This window comes from Euprymna scolopes, chromosome 20 (genome assembly GCF_053919585.1).
Source record: "Euprymna scolopes isolate OS-2025 chromosome 20, ASM5391958v1, whole genome shotgun sequence".
Classification (NCBI taxonomy): domain Eukaryota; kingdom Metazoa; phylum Mollusca; class Cephalopoda; order Sepiida; family Sepiolidae; genus Euprymna; species Euprymna scolopes.
The window spans coordinates 80,655,332-80,670,574 of NC_136501.1; the positions used below are offsets into that span (position 1 = coordinate 80,655,332).

At 37.9% G+C, this 15,243-nt stretch overlaps 1 protein-coding gene across 1 annotated transcript in view; it reads left to right on the top strand.

Moving 5' to 3' along the window:
* The first annotated feature begins 244 nt into the window (after positions 1 to 244).
* The window catches only part of LOC145241487 (tubulin alpha-1A chain-like), a 104,553-nt gene continuing 89,554 nt past the window's right edge, over positions 245 to 15,243 (top strand). The window contains exon 1 of the mRNA XM_080104486.1: positions 245 to 586. The gene's annotated coding sequence lies outside the window, so the exon portion shown is untranslated. The remainder of the gene's footprint in view (positions 587 to 15,243) is intronic.

Here is a 15,243-nt window from a genome sequence, read left to right on the forward strand (position 1 = left end):
TTTTGATAGCAGAGCGTCAAGATTCGTGTTGAGTTGAATTTTAATAGCAGAGCGTCAAGATTTGTAGTTGAGTTTTGACAGTAGAGTGTCGAATTTAACATTTGATTGTTTTAACCACAATAGAATAAACGGACATTTTCAACTTCATGTTTGGTGAATGCGTGCCTTCCAGCTTAATAAATAATAATAATAATAATAATAATAATAATAATAATAATAATAATAATAATAATAGAGAGTTCTACAATGTCAGCTAACGCGACCTCGACAGCACAACATGAGGATAGATCAACAAAACTTAAGAACTCTTTCTCTGACAAGGGATTTTAAATCTGTAATTAATTAGAAAAAAAAGACAAGAACATTCTTTTTATGTGCATTTAAAAACGTATTTTAAAACAATTTTTCTGTTTATTCTATATTTTTCATTTAGAAATCTATAAAGAATTGAAACTGGAATTGGTAATTGTATCGGAATCGGAAATTTCAAACAGAATCAGTAATTGTATTGGAATCATGAAAAATTTTGGAATAATCCTATGACTAATTCATAACTTACCATTCTGGTAGATCTCCACAACGAGTGGTAAGTAAAAAGATCTTTATGGTATGTTCTATTATGTTGTTTTGTATGTTTCCCCCCAATAACGGTAAAGTAGAAAAGAACTTACAATTGTAACAATTTTATACTAGAATAAAATGAATGCAAAGGTTATTAAAATAAGTTCAATTTGGGGGATAACAGAATTCGATTTTTGACCAATTCCTTAAAAAATTGTTAAAACTTGGTAGTTTGTTATCATAGTTAATTTTCAATCATTTTTTGTTTGCTTTTCATTGTTGGCGATCGGATGATCTCATCTTTTGAAATGGACGTGTCAATGCATATATTATTAATACAGGTCATCAATAATAGAAAACAGAAACGCTTTATTATTTTTTAAATGAATTTTTGTTATGTAAATCATCCAGCAGAATTTTGTGCTTTTAGAATCTCGTTTCCATTTCTTTAACAATGAGTTTTTATTTTGATATTTTTATTTTGATTACTACATAGAAATGGTGTGTGTGTGTGTGTGTGTGTGTGTGTGTGTGTGTGTGTGTGTGTGTGTGTGTGTGTGTGTGTGGTTTCTAAAGTTTAGAATTTAATTGATTTGGAAATAATTTCCAGAATAAAAATGGATCATAAAAACAAATGAGAAAGTTTGAAATAATTGCTTTGTGAAGTCAAACACAAGGCAAGTACTCAATAAACGAGCTTCAATATACAATAAAAATAAATATCGAATTACAAATTAATAATAAGTGTATAATGAATGTTAATTGTATTTTGTAATTAGATAATTATAAAATGCAATTAAGATTCTTTATATAAGCAAAAACTAAAAAGTTTTAGAAATAAGACGTTTAGTCACAAGTAATTTAAATGACAACTTCCATTCGAACATATTTTATCTTCGTAAAGTAAATGAAAAAGCTTAGTAATTAAGTTATTAAATGTTCATGTGCTTTGATGAATGAAGAAACGTGTTATGAGTCCATGTCTGGATGAGGTAAATTTTCCGTGTAATCCTACATACACGTGTTGGATTAGGGAGCTTGTGAGATTGGTGAGCTTCATTCAAAGCCTGCCAATCTAACAAACTCTTTATTATTATCAAGGATTAAGTTCATGTACTGAAATATCGCCATCTTTGGAAGTTATAACCCTGTGTCAATATGCTCGTAGTCAGAGTCTACGGTGGGTTTTGTTTGCACACCAAAAAGAAAGTGTTCAGAGTTACAAGGATTCCTTTTTAACTCACAGCGTACAAAGCATTCATGTGATTCTTTAAAAAAGGTTTCAAGAACATGTTCCTCCCACAAAACTGTTTCTACTTGGTTAAAGTCTGACACAGGGAACCAATCCATATTGCACATCGGATCCAATCAATACAGCATTTAAATCAAGCAAGTATTTGAAGTGATCGTTGTTAAGAAATCAGAGCTGAACGATAGAGTAAGTGTGATAACAAGTTTATTCAGGAGAGTGCCTAGACTAGTAAGGGCCACATCCAATCCCAGGCAGTGTGAGGCGAATAGTTTCTATGGTACTATAACATCACACCTGTTTAGTTATATGTGTATATTTGTTGTCTGCTTTGTCCTTGATTTATGACATATGATGGTATTATGATCTAGGGGATATGATGAGTCTTTGTACCACAAAGGCTCTGGCATGATGCTAAATGTAATGGTTTAGCACAACCAACTGTAACCAGTGGTTTATGATCTGTGATAATGGAAAAAGAATACTGATATGTCCTATTATATGGACAAAGATAAAGTATTCCGTGAAAGGAATAAATAAATATAAATATACTGAAAGAGAAGTTTATTTACGTATTTATCCCATGACGAGTACGTACAATATATATATTTTAAAAAAAAATATTTCCATTTTTTAATGTCAATGGAAAACTGCACATTTGTTCAAAAGTCCGGTAAATCTGGTGACTCAGTTCCTTATGTAGAATGTTTTGGGTTGGTTACCTATCTCCACATAACACTCCCACCGAAGCCAATTTCTCCTTGGAGAATTTTGCTTAATACCGTTTGTTTTTATGTCTGGGGCTCAGTCGGTTAACTTTTCTTTTCACCCTTGTACTTTTTCTCCTCAACACCGTTTGAGGGGGTGGAGTTGGTGGTGAAACTGGTACTCTCTGACCTGGAGTAGAAGATACTACTCTCGAAATAGGTTGTGCTATGGGTAGAGGAATATCAAAAGAGTCATACTAATGCTCTAAGGGCAGTTCATTATCTTTTGCCTGTTTGTAGTCATCAGTGTGTCGAGGTCTTAGCTGATTCATATGCCTGCGACAGTCAAATTTACTACTTCTTACCGAATATAGCATGTGCCCAATTCTTTTCATAATCATCCTCTCCTCCCAAAAGCTTTTTCCAGTCTTATAGTTCAAGAAGAATATTTTGTAACCAGGTTTATAGAACCTTGTCGAATGATTTTCTCTCGTTGCTGTTGTTTTGGTTGCATTTGGTAAAATCCTGTCAAATACGGATCTGATTTTCCATGCGAACGTTAGTTCAGCTGGTGACAAACTGGCATTCGTGTTTGGGTTAGGAGTGATCCTGTATACAGACAAAACATTTTCAAGCCTCTTCTCATCAGTGTCCATGCCTTGGTGTTTTCTTAAACCTCTTTTGAACGTGTCAACAAATCTGCGAGGCTGTTTGATCTTGGTTGGTATATTACAGTTGTTAAATGTTCAAGGAATAGGGTGTTGCAGAATTCTTCAAACTCTTTGCTGGTAAATTGGGTGCCGTTGTCACTGACAATAGTTTTAGGTACTTCAAAATGACTCAAGAGATGTTTTAATGTATCTATAGTACTACCCGATGTCGGATGTTTACACTTAAGCACTTGCAGCCATTTTGTAAAGCTGTTGACAACCACTAAGAAAGAATGTCCATTCAACGGACCTGCATAGTCAATGTGTAACCGCATCCATAGTGCCTCTGTCTTTGGCCACGGTTGTATCTGTTACAGGTGGCGCCTTTGCTGCTAGCTGACACTCTCGACACTCTCTTACCATTTTTTTTATGTCCCAGTCCATACTAGGCCAATATGTATATCCATGCATCAAGGCCTTCATTCTGGACATGCCTGGATGACCACTATGGAATTCTTTTAGCATTCGGTTTTGTAGTGTGGTCGGTATGACGACTCTGTCTGCATACAATAAAGTCTGTGAGCAAATCGAAAATGGCGAAATTTTTTAGTCTTTCTTTGACTTTTCATTTAGCTGCACCTGTTTTTTTGTTCTTACATTGAATTCATCTGTTTCTGCTGCCTTATTGATGTCATATAGAGTCACTGGTAACTCTTGCATCGTGTTGCACAGCAGTCTGGAGAGTTCTTTTTCCTCTCTTAATGCAGCTATCACTGTGTCCTCTAAAAGTTCTGCACACTTTTGAATCAATCTGGATAGTCCATCTGCATGTCCGATATTTTTGGATGAAATGTACTCCATTTTAAAATTATAATTCAACAGAATTATGCTCCATCATTGAAGTCTGTTTGCAGTGTGAGTGGGTATGCCTTTTTTAGATCGAAAAATAGTCAACAAGGGCTTGTGGTCAGTCTGCAACATAAAATTCCTGCCATGAATAAATCTATGGAATTTTCTAATTGCATAAAGTATTGCTAAACTTTCTTTTTCAATTTGAGAATAGTTTCTCTCTGCAGGCAAAAGTGATCTGGAAGCATGAACTATTAGCTTCATTGGTTCGTCTTCTATGGAGAAGTACTGCTCCTATATCGTAATCACTTGCATCTGATGCCACAATAAATTCCTTCTGTGGATCGAAGTGTACCAGTGCTAAATCAGATAGCAGGCATTTCTTAATCTCTTCAAATGCACTTTGGCACTCCTTTGACCAAATCCAATTTCATACTTTTTTAATAATTCGTTCAACGGTGTTCTCAACTTATGCATTTTTGGGATATAGATAGCATAATATTGTGCTAAACCCCCAAAAGATTGTAACTGGGCAACATTGCTAGGTGCTGGCATCCTCTCAATAGCTTCTGTTCTCTGAGGATCCGGTCTTCTGGTTTGGCTGTCAATGATTTGACCCAGATATTTTATCTGTTTATAAGAAAATCATATTTTTCAGCATTCAATTTGAAACCAAATTCCTCAATTCTTTGGAAAACTGCTCCTTATATTCCTGCACATTTCTACTCTTTACAAGAATGTCATCAAAATATGCGATTGCAAAACCTAAATCACAAGCATTGTGTCCATTATTTGCTGAAATAACGCTGAAGCTACTTTCAAACCAAAAGGAAACCTTTTGAGTCTGAAGAGTCCTAAATGGGTATTGATACACAAATACTTTGAACATTCTTCACTGACTTTTACCTGAAGGTAAGCCTCAGATAAATCAATTTTGGAGAAAATTTTCCCTCCATTCAGCTTTGTAAAAATGTCTTCAAGGGATGGGAGTGGATAACTATGATGCATAAGACAGTCATTGAGACCTGTAGAAAAATCAGCACATACCCGAATCCTCTTATTTTTCTTTTTAACATATACAGTGTGGCTTGCCCACTCAAAATAGTCAACTTTTTCGACTACACCATTTTCCTGTAGTCTCTGCAGTTCAATTTCAATATCTTCTTTTGAAGAAAAAGTCACGTTTCTTTTTGGCTTGAAAACAGGTTCCACATTTGGTCTAAGTACACATACCTAGCCCTCAGAAAAACCCTGGGTAATTCATTTTTTAAAACCGTAAGAAAATCCTCATTTTGTTTGGAATTTTTCCTTTCAGCTACACTCACACTGTTACAAAATGAATTTATGGGTAGCTCCCATAAATCAAACGAAACGATCCAATCAATTCCGAAGAAGCAAGAATTTATACCTGGAACAACTGCCACTTTTGTAGAAAAAGTTTTTGATCCAAGGGATACACTGCAATTAAATTCTCCCATGAATTTTAATCTCTTGCCGGATACTTCTTTGGCAATTTTAAATGTTTTTCCTAGTTTTGGACACCCAATCCTCTACCAGGTCACTTCGTCGATAATTGAAATATCGCTACCTGAATCTAAAAGTAGTTTCACTATGTGACCATTTATTTTGGTATTGACAAATTTTCTTTTACTTTCTTGTCTCACTTCTTCTTTTGACAACACCACATTTACTTTAGACTTAAATTTTTGTCTTTGTTTATTTTGTTTAGTTCGGCACTGGGAGGCTTGGGGTCCGACTAAACCACATTTGGCACAAGCGCAATTTTTTTCTTAAATGCGAACCTGCACATCTCCAACATCCAAAACTTTTTCCTTTTTTCTTGGGAAATGTTTTTTGTTTTACCATTAGGACGTGGTGTGTAGTTTTTCCCTTTATCCTAGTGGTATCCCTTTTCACATTTTGACATTCTTCTGTCACTTTTTAAGTTAATTTCTGGATCTTGCTCTATAATTGATAAAATCTTAAATCTATGTACTTTGGTGCTGTCAGTCCCTGAACAAAAATATACACTTAAACATGTCAACTGACAAATCTTTTCATTTAAATAGTTCACACTGGGCGTTGACTTTACCCGCATATGTGACAATACCTTGTATGAAAAAGGCTGTCTCTTTCACCAAATATCGAGTACAAAATTCAAACAGTTTCCGAAAAAGAAATATCTTTCAGTTTCTTTGGTAAAATCAAATTCGCAAATTTTGTGTTTTCCTCCGTACCCAATTTCTGAAGTAGGAGTGTGATTCTTTCCTCGTCTGACCATTTCTCACATCTTTTTGTAAAAATCGTCTCGAACCTACGATAATAGGCAGGGAATGTATCACCTTGTTCTGGGTCGTATTTGAACTCCGCTAAAGAATTGGCTATACCCTCTGCCGAAAAAAATCTAGATGCGCCATCTTCAGATTTTTGTGACAACACAGTTTCATATAAGAGACGATTCTCTGTAATTTGTTGAATGACGAGTGATTCAAAACGTTCTTGCTGAATCAGCATCCGTTTTTGAAATTCAATTTGAGCTTTTTGTTGAGCGATCAAGCTTTCAGTTAACGTTTTTGTTACCTCTGTTATTTGTTCAGAAGACATTTTTTTTTAAACGCAAAAATATACAAAGTCAACGTATACAAAATTTTGTTCCAAAAATTAAGATGTTCCCCTTCAGATCTCGTCACGAAAAGAAAAAAATGTCAGCACTTGAGAAATGTTGTAAAAGAAAAAAAATCAATTCACCGTACAAATACTGAAAGAGAAGTTTGTTTACGCATTTACATAGAGACAAATAAAGCATGTTAACGTTCAGGGAGAAGTCTCTGTTCAAAAGTCTGGTGAATCCGGTGACTGGGTTCCTTATGTAGAATGCTCTGGGTTGGTTACCTATTTCCACATAACAAATACACAGTTGCCAATATCTCTTGCTGTTTGTGTAGTAGACAATGTATGATGAGCCAAACACTATCACGTCTAATGCACAAATGACACTGCACCTACATGATGGTACAGGAAATCCGGTTTGTACTCATTTGCATTAGTTTGCGCCCCTGCAGATATAAAAGACGTCATATTTTTTCGGTGTGCGTAGTATTTTTTCATTTGCTTCAGTCAGTGAGAGAGATTTCATGTTGTTTGTTTCAGAAAGAGGGTGAAGAAGGGAAATACTCAGCATCACGAATCAAGGTCAGGAAGAAAAGGACAGTAAGAAAAAAGAACTGAAAATAGAACATTCTGCTTCAAGCTATATCAGCGTTATGACTGAAGGAAGGTTTTTCGACCTAAAATTAGTACCAGAATATGACAGCACAACATCTATTGTAGACTGGTTAGAGAGAGTGGACCTTATCTGCAAGCTCTTGAGAGTTGACAGAGTTGAACAGGTCATCCCCTTGCGACTAGCTGGAGGAGCTTTTGACATCTACCAACAGCTGACAGATGCAGAGAAGAATAATGTAACACGGGTGAAAGATGCACTGCACAAGGCCTTTGCGTTTGACCCATGTGAGACATACAAGCAGTTTTCAAGACGCACCTTACACTCGGATGAGTCGATAGATGAGTTGTACGCTGTGTTAACAAAGCTCTCCAGCCTGTTCTTCAGGTACCTGTGCACCATTCTTTATGGCTGTTCCAGACCATGATTGTGGAGGGGGAGAGATATTGCCTGAGTAGGATGGGATTTAGGCTTAACGTAGTCTCATCCATTATGCAGGCAATTGTCGAGGATGTTTTGCCCAAAGATGTAACTGTTCAAGATGAACAGCAGCGTGGCGCCTTCGGAACAAGTGAAGCAACATTTTCTTTGGTTTGGACTGGAAAGCAAGGAACCAGAGTGGCTTGAAGATGGCGCACAAGTGCTTGGATTAGATGTTTGGGGAGAGTATGGCACTCTGCGATGGAAGCATGGTAGTATGATTCCAGATGTTCCAGAGACTGTGACATGTCGAGCCATTTTCTCCCTGTGCAGGAAACTGATCGGGCATCTGCCAGTGTATGGGTGGCTACAAGCAGCAAGAGGAATCATAAAGTGACGGGCCAACACTGTAACCCAAGGATGGGATGACACCAAAGAGGATGTTCCACTTCAACAAATGCCCCAGGAAAAAAATAACCAGGGTGAAGCACAGCGATCCTTCAAAAAGTCTATGGTGTGTAGACAGACATGACGTCAAAGTATGAGTGGACTCAAGTTCCCTGGCGACCGGCATGTTCCTGGAACGTGATGTCTTCGAAGATGCATGTTGGCTGCGATCCACGAACGACATGCTAAACTTGGCTGAACTTGATGCAGCATTGCGGTACACTGGAAGTGCAAATTTATACACTTAAAAACGGACTCGGTAACTGTGTATCACTGGTTAGTAGACACGCTCACTGGAAAAACTAGAGTACACACAAAGGCTACCAGCGAAATGTTACTCCAATGATGATAGGACATGATAAAATCACTGGTAGAAAAGTATGGACTTATGTGAGGATTAAGTTTGGGCAATGGTTAGAGTTAGGATTGTGTTAGGATTAGGGTTAGAGTTAGGGTTGTGTTAGGGTTAGGGTTAGGGCTGTGTTAGGGCTAGGGTTAGGGTTGTGTTAGGTTAGGGTTAAAGTTAGGTTTTTGTTAGAGTTAGAGTTAGGGTTGTGTTAGGGTTAGGGTTATGTTAGGGTTAGAGTTGTGTTAGGGTTAGTGTTAAAGTTAGGGTTGTGTTAGTGTTAGGGTTAGGCTTAGAGTTAGGGTTGTATTAGGGTTAGGGTTGTGTTAGGGTTAGTGTTGTCTTAGGGTTAGGGTTAGAGTTAGGGTTGTGTTAGAGTTAAGATTAGGGTTAGGGTTGTGTTAGGATGTACAATATGTAAAATAAGCATCAACATTTATCGTTAAATACAAAAAACAAAAAACAAAAATGGAATACACCAAATAAAAAATAACAAAACTAATATTAATTTATTTTTAATTTTCAAGAATTGTTATTAAAATATGTGAATGTTTTTCTTTTTTTTAAGTTTATATATATATATATTTTTTTTTTTTTTAATTTCATTTTCACCCCAAACAAGGCGCATTGCCACTTTGGTGTAGGGGGCTACTATCAGGGGCAGCAACTACTGGGGCACTATGTTGGGATTTGGGCAGCAAGATGTCGGTTCACATTGCACTTGAACTTCTGCATGTCAGTACAGTTGGGGAAGCAGAAACTTGGAATGGAATTCCAGAGTCTAGCGGTTCTGGGGAAGAAACTACTGGAGTAGAAAAATCTTTTACATCTAGGGATCTCTACTGTGTGGGGGTGGGATTTAGCTGCCTGTCGGGTGTCTATGTCGTGGGGGCACAAGTGTCTGCAGTTCTTCAGAGCATTCACCATTAAAATACTTGTAGAACAGGCAGAGGGATGCAACGTTTTCTCGATGGGACAGAAGCTGAAGCTTAGATGCCAGTTCAGGACCTATCAGATTGGCGACTCTTTTTTGAACCTTGTGTAGGAGCGAGAGACTAGTAGCAGATGCACCAGCCCAAATGTGACAACAATACTCCATACATGGGCGAATGGTGGCCTTATAGAGGTACAGAATACTTTTAGGTGTCAGTAGTTTTCTAGTACGGCAGAGAGAGCCTACCTTTTTAGCAGCGGCCCTGGCAATGTTGTCAATATAATTGTTCCAACTCATGTTTCCTGTGAATGTTAGGCCAAGCAGTTTGAAAGATGTATTCTCAGACAGGGAGTCACTGGCCATTGCTATTGGTGGCAGAGAAGGTTTCTTGTAATTATTGAAGGAAACCAGTTTAATCTTGGCAGCATTAAATGTGACCATCCATTTATGTCCCCATTCCACTACAGATTGGAGGTCATCCTCTAGTGTTTCTGCCATTTCTTTAGATATGTGTCCATTTGTTTTCCTGTCATGGCTGTTATAGAGTGTAGTGTCATCAGCATATATACCCATCTCAGAGGCAGTTTTGTCGGGGAGGTCATTAATAAATATTAGGAACAATAGAGGTCCAAGGATAGACCCCTGAGGCACTCCCGCATTTATATCATATTGTTTAGATGTATGACCGTTGAGGACAACCTGGATTTTTCTCTTATCTAAGAAGGATTTAATTATGTTAAGTATTCTACCAGTGATATCATATGATTTAATTTTCCTGAGGAGACCCTTGTGCCATACCCTGTCAAAAGCCTTAGATATATCTAGAGCTACCGCTCTGCCCTCCCCCGCTTTGTCCAGTGAATGGTATATACGTTCAGAGATTACAGTGAGGATGTCAGCTGTGGAACGGGCATGTCTAAATCCATATTGTTTGTCAGTCAGAAGTTTAGCATCTGTAAGGTGCCGGACTAGAGCATGGTTAATTATGGTCTCAAATATTTTGGCGAAAAGTGGGAGAAGGCTAATGGGGCGATAATTTGATGGGTCAGTTCTTTCGCCAGAATTCTTGAATATTGGTACCACAGAAGCAGTTTTCCAACAGCCCGGAAAGCATGATTCATTAAGGCATTTGTTGTAGAGTTTGGAGAGAACTGGGGCTACTTTGGCTGAGCACTTTTTAATAGCACAGCTGGGATGAGATCAGGTCCACATGCTTTTGACGTGTCAAGGTTTTTTATGATAGCATGTACCTGAGCAGGGGTGATTTTTAGATCGTCTAGTGTGGCGTCTGTCCGCAAAGGAAAGTCAGGCAGGGGGTGGTTGGTAGGGTCCAGTGTGGAGTTCGAGGCAAACCATATTAGCCTTGTCGGTTGCTGAGCAAACAACCTCATGATTGTTGGTTAGCGGGGGAATTGTTGATTGCCCATTATTTACTACACTGTTGTAGATTTTCCAGAAGTCACGATTTCCTAATTTTTGTGCTTCGACGCGTTTTTTAGTGGTTTCAGTAAATTCTCTCTTAGCTGTCGCTATTTCTTTCTTAACGTTACTTTTAGCTTCTATATACTTCTGTTTGTTTGAACTGGACATATGTCAGTTAAATCTGCGGTATGCATGCTGCCTTTGAGCAATGGCAGTTGCGCAAGTCGAAGTAACCCATTGGGGAGAGTGGGGCTTGCTATAAAATTTCCGCATGGGAACATGTGCTTCCATTGCTGTTTTGAACCATTCAGTGGTCTCATTTGCACACTGTTCAGCAGGAAGAGAAAAAATATTTCCCCATGGGGCATCTCTGATAAGATCTCTGATGGCTTCCCAGTCAGCTTTTTTATAATATCTCGTTGTTTTGAGCACTGGCTCTTCAGTTTTGGGTCTAGAATTTAGGGCGATTTCTACCATTATTACTGCATGGTCAGCGTTCCCGAGTGGGCTGTCAGCATTTGTTGTACACCCTCGGGAACTGTAGTCAGAAACAGATCTAGAAGTGATGCTTGTTGCTCTTGCTGGTCAGGGAAACGGGTTGGAAACGTAACCATTTGTGATAGGGAGTGAGATATAGCAAAACTATGTGTTGTGCTGCCCGCTACATCTGTGTGAGTAGAGAATCCAAGCCAGTTTTTGTGGTGAGCATTAAAGTCACCAAATACATGTACCTGTGCGCTAGTGTCAAGGGAGAGTGCTGTGTCTATGCTGTCAGAGACTTTGTTTATTATGGTGCAGTCCTGGGTCTTATAAAAAAAGTTGCAATATTTTATTTATTTTTTTTTAAGAAAAGTACCTTTTAATCATAGCTGAATGCATCACAATTATGAAAGTGAGAGGGTATGCCGATGTCTGTAATATGAACAGTTGTGGATCAGATGTGCAATGTTTCCATGCTCTGCACAGGTCATTGTATATGTGGTATTCAAGAACAAGAGTCTGTGTCTCAGAAACAGCTTCTGAATCTGTGTTGGAGGAAGAAGGTGTTTTGATAGAGCAGTGGGTGTTGAATACAGCTGTGGTACTATCACTTGCGGCAGGATCACGTTTTTGTTGACTGTGTCGGCAAACCTTTTTAAAGTGATGGCGTATGCCATAATGGGAGCATGTGTGGTTATATGCTGGGCAAACTCTCACTCTGTCTGCTCTTGAAGTTGGCTTCTGGTGAGATCGTCCACAGTAACCACAGGATAATTTGCCTGGAGAAGTGATCGAGTCATACTGACGATCAGAATTCTGTAAACTGTTCTGCTTCTATCTCCTGTATGAGCTGGCAATTGCAGCAGAGTTGGTAGGCTCATTGCTGTTCATGAGGAGGCGGTCAGCAGAGCGTTTTCCACTTTCTTTGACCTCAATGAATGAGACAGTCTTCTCAAGTAATTGCTCTGCTATCTGGAGTTGTCCCAGTATGTTCAGGCAGATAGCATCGTCGTAGATACTCCAGATGAAAGAATCGTGGATTATGTTGTCACTGTAGCTAATTTCGACAAGTTGCACAGCCTACTACCGACATACACTAGCCTGCCCTTTGAGCCTTGCAAAAAAATTCATGAACTGGTTCATCCCTGTCTTGCTTAATGTTTTGTAGCTGAATTTTTACTACCATGACACTCTCCTGTCATACAGCGAGAGTCCTTATCTTTTACAGGATGGTTGTCTCATCAGAATGTGTGAGAGACCCAAACACTGTTGTGAGGTCTTTTCTCAAAGGGTCGTCACAGCACTTGAGGAGTTGGAAGACTACGTCTGTACCCTGTAAGTGGTAGATGGATTTATAGTCTCATCTCTGCTCAAAGTAAGCAAAGTCCTCACTTGAACCGTGGGTTGTTTGACTTTTTCTGCCTTAGCTGGTGCTGCTGTAGCTATGGCAGGTGCAGGCAGAGGATGGGCCGTATTGGTATGGATGAGGACTTTCTGTGCCAGGTTACCGTCAAAGGTAGCTTTAATTGTATTCAGTTCAACAAACTCTGAGTGTCAAGTGCCATTGGGTTCAATTCTTAACCTTTCGATAGTCCTTGAGCAATGGTCAACGGTTTTATAAATAATTATGACTCAGAGTCAATGGGGAAGTTGATTGAATGCTTGTCAATGTTATACTACAGTTTATGCCATAACATAATTGTCTTGATTTATATAGGGCAAAGTCAAGAACAAGGCTTTCAATGTAGAAAAATGTAGTTCCAATAAAAAGGGCAGCCACAATCGTCTTCCCCATTTTTCACCTTTATCCCAATTAGCAAATATCATCTCTTCTTTTATTTCACTTGGTAAAAGGATATAATTTGGACAGCTGTCTTTTCTCTCCTGAAAAAGGGAGATAATTTCAATTCTTTTCTTATGATTTACTTTTCAACTTTATTATTTTTTTATCACTATTATCAATATATATAATAATAGTGTCAATATATATAATGCAATTTAATTGCATAAAATTGCAATTTCTGATGTTTTTTTTTTATTTTCGACCTTGATGGGCGATTGGCTAGTGACCTTGCGTTATGCCTCTTGTGCACTAGTGTACAAATTAGTTGACCTTAAAAAAGTTTTTTCTTTTTTTTTCTTTTTTTTGCTCACTACCGATAATTTTATATTGTGTATTAGGAGGAAGAGTAATTTCGAGTTCCTTTTTAATTTTCCAGATATTTTATCTGAGTTTGAGAGCGATTATACTTTTGTGAGAGTGAATTGACCATTTAAAGTCCCTCTTTAGCCTGAAAGTCCAGTGAAAATGGAACAGTGTCTCTGAGAATCTTATGGCTCACAGGCATCTGTGGTGTGGGCAGTTGGGTGGGACATTTTAACTGTCTCTATCATTGGTTTCTCTTTTTATGATTGGAAATATTGATTTCTTTTCAGCTGTTTCTTAGAAAATAATCTAAGCATAAGAAATTGTTTTTACGACCAAGTGATAAATTCACCTGTTTTAACTTTAATTGGTGAGATTGAAAGTTTAATTGGGCTCACTTCCCTTTTAACCAGTGTGCATGCAATATAAGCTTTTAATCCAAGGCAAAGTGTATTGTTTACAGCTTTAGCTTTTCTCTAACCACTTTCCATTTTAGGATTCAGTTTTGGGTGCCTTTAATCTAGTATTGTCCTTCATCATGCGGCCAGTGTATGTCGTTTAATAAGCTATCAGCTAAGATAGCCTGTTCACACATGAGCTGTTGCAAAATAGAGATTGTATTTATTGCATCATAAATATAAGAGGAAATAAGGGATAAGTGGAGAAAGAGGATTAATGAAATTTCCAGAAGCAGGAAGCATGGGAATGATGTATCTAGACAGCTGTAGAAGCTAAATTGACAGGAATTAGGGAACTGGACAGCAAAGCTGAATCAACAGGAATTAATGTTTCTGGAACCTGGACAGCATGGAATATCATCAACGTGAACTGAAAAGGCAAGACATTGATAATCTTTGTAAAAGGACCCCAACAATAGTAACTATGCTACCTTCTTGACTGCATTATTTTGGGTGTACTCATTTATGTGAGTCAGCCTTTTCCCACATGAAGATCGTTAAGTCCAAATACTGCTCCACCATGATTATGAGCATCTATAAGTCTGCTTGAGTTTGGCTATTAGCAGCTACTGTCTGGACTATGCATCCCTGACTGATTCCATCTAATGCAAATCATCAGAGTAAGGTAATGACAAAAAATGTACAGCTGTATGGGTTGATGCAATAATGCAACATACACCTTTATTACAATATATTTATAAATAATGTGTTTTGTAGTTTTAGTAGGTGGTAGAAGATCATTTAGACAGTCATGTCATAAGTAGGTCTCATGGGGAAAAAGGGTGTGCACCTCTGGGCTAGGGTTTGAGTTAGAATTATATTTAGGGCTGGGCTAAAGTGAGAGTAAGAGTTAGCATTGGGGTTAGTTTTATGCTTAGGCTAGGATGTTAAGATAGGCTTAAGGCTAGGATTAGAGTTAAGTCTAGAATTAGAATTAAGATTAGGGTGAGATTTAGAATTAGGATTTGAGTTAGAGTTAAAGTAAGGGTTATGATTAGGAATCAGGCAGGATTAAAGTTAAGGTTAGGATTAATATTGAGGTAGGGTCCCAGGGTTTAGTGTTTCTGAGGGTAAGTGTTAGAGATGAACTAGTTAGGTTTAGTAGTACAAAATGTAGAATGAACATCAATTTGAATTGGATTTTGGGATGGTAGTTATATGGAGGGTTAGGGTTAGGGTTAGGGTTAATTAGAGTTTGGGTTAGAATTGATCTGGGGGTTGAGTTAAGGTTAGTGTTCTGGTAAAAATTAGGGTTAGGTTCATGGTTTGGGTTAGGCTAAGGTTAGGGTAAGATGGTACAAAATTTAGAATAAACATCAATTTGAAATACATTGTGGAATGGTGGATATGG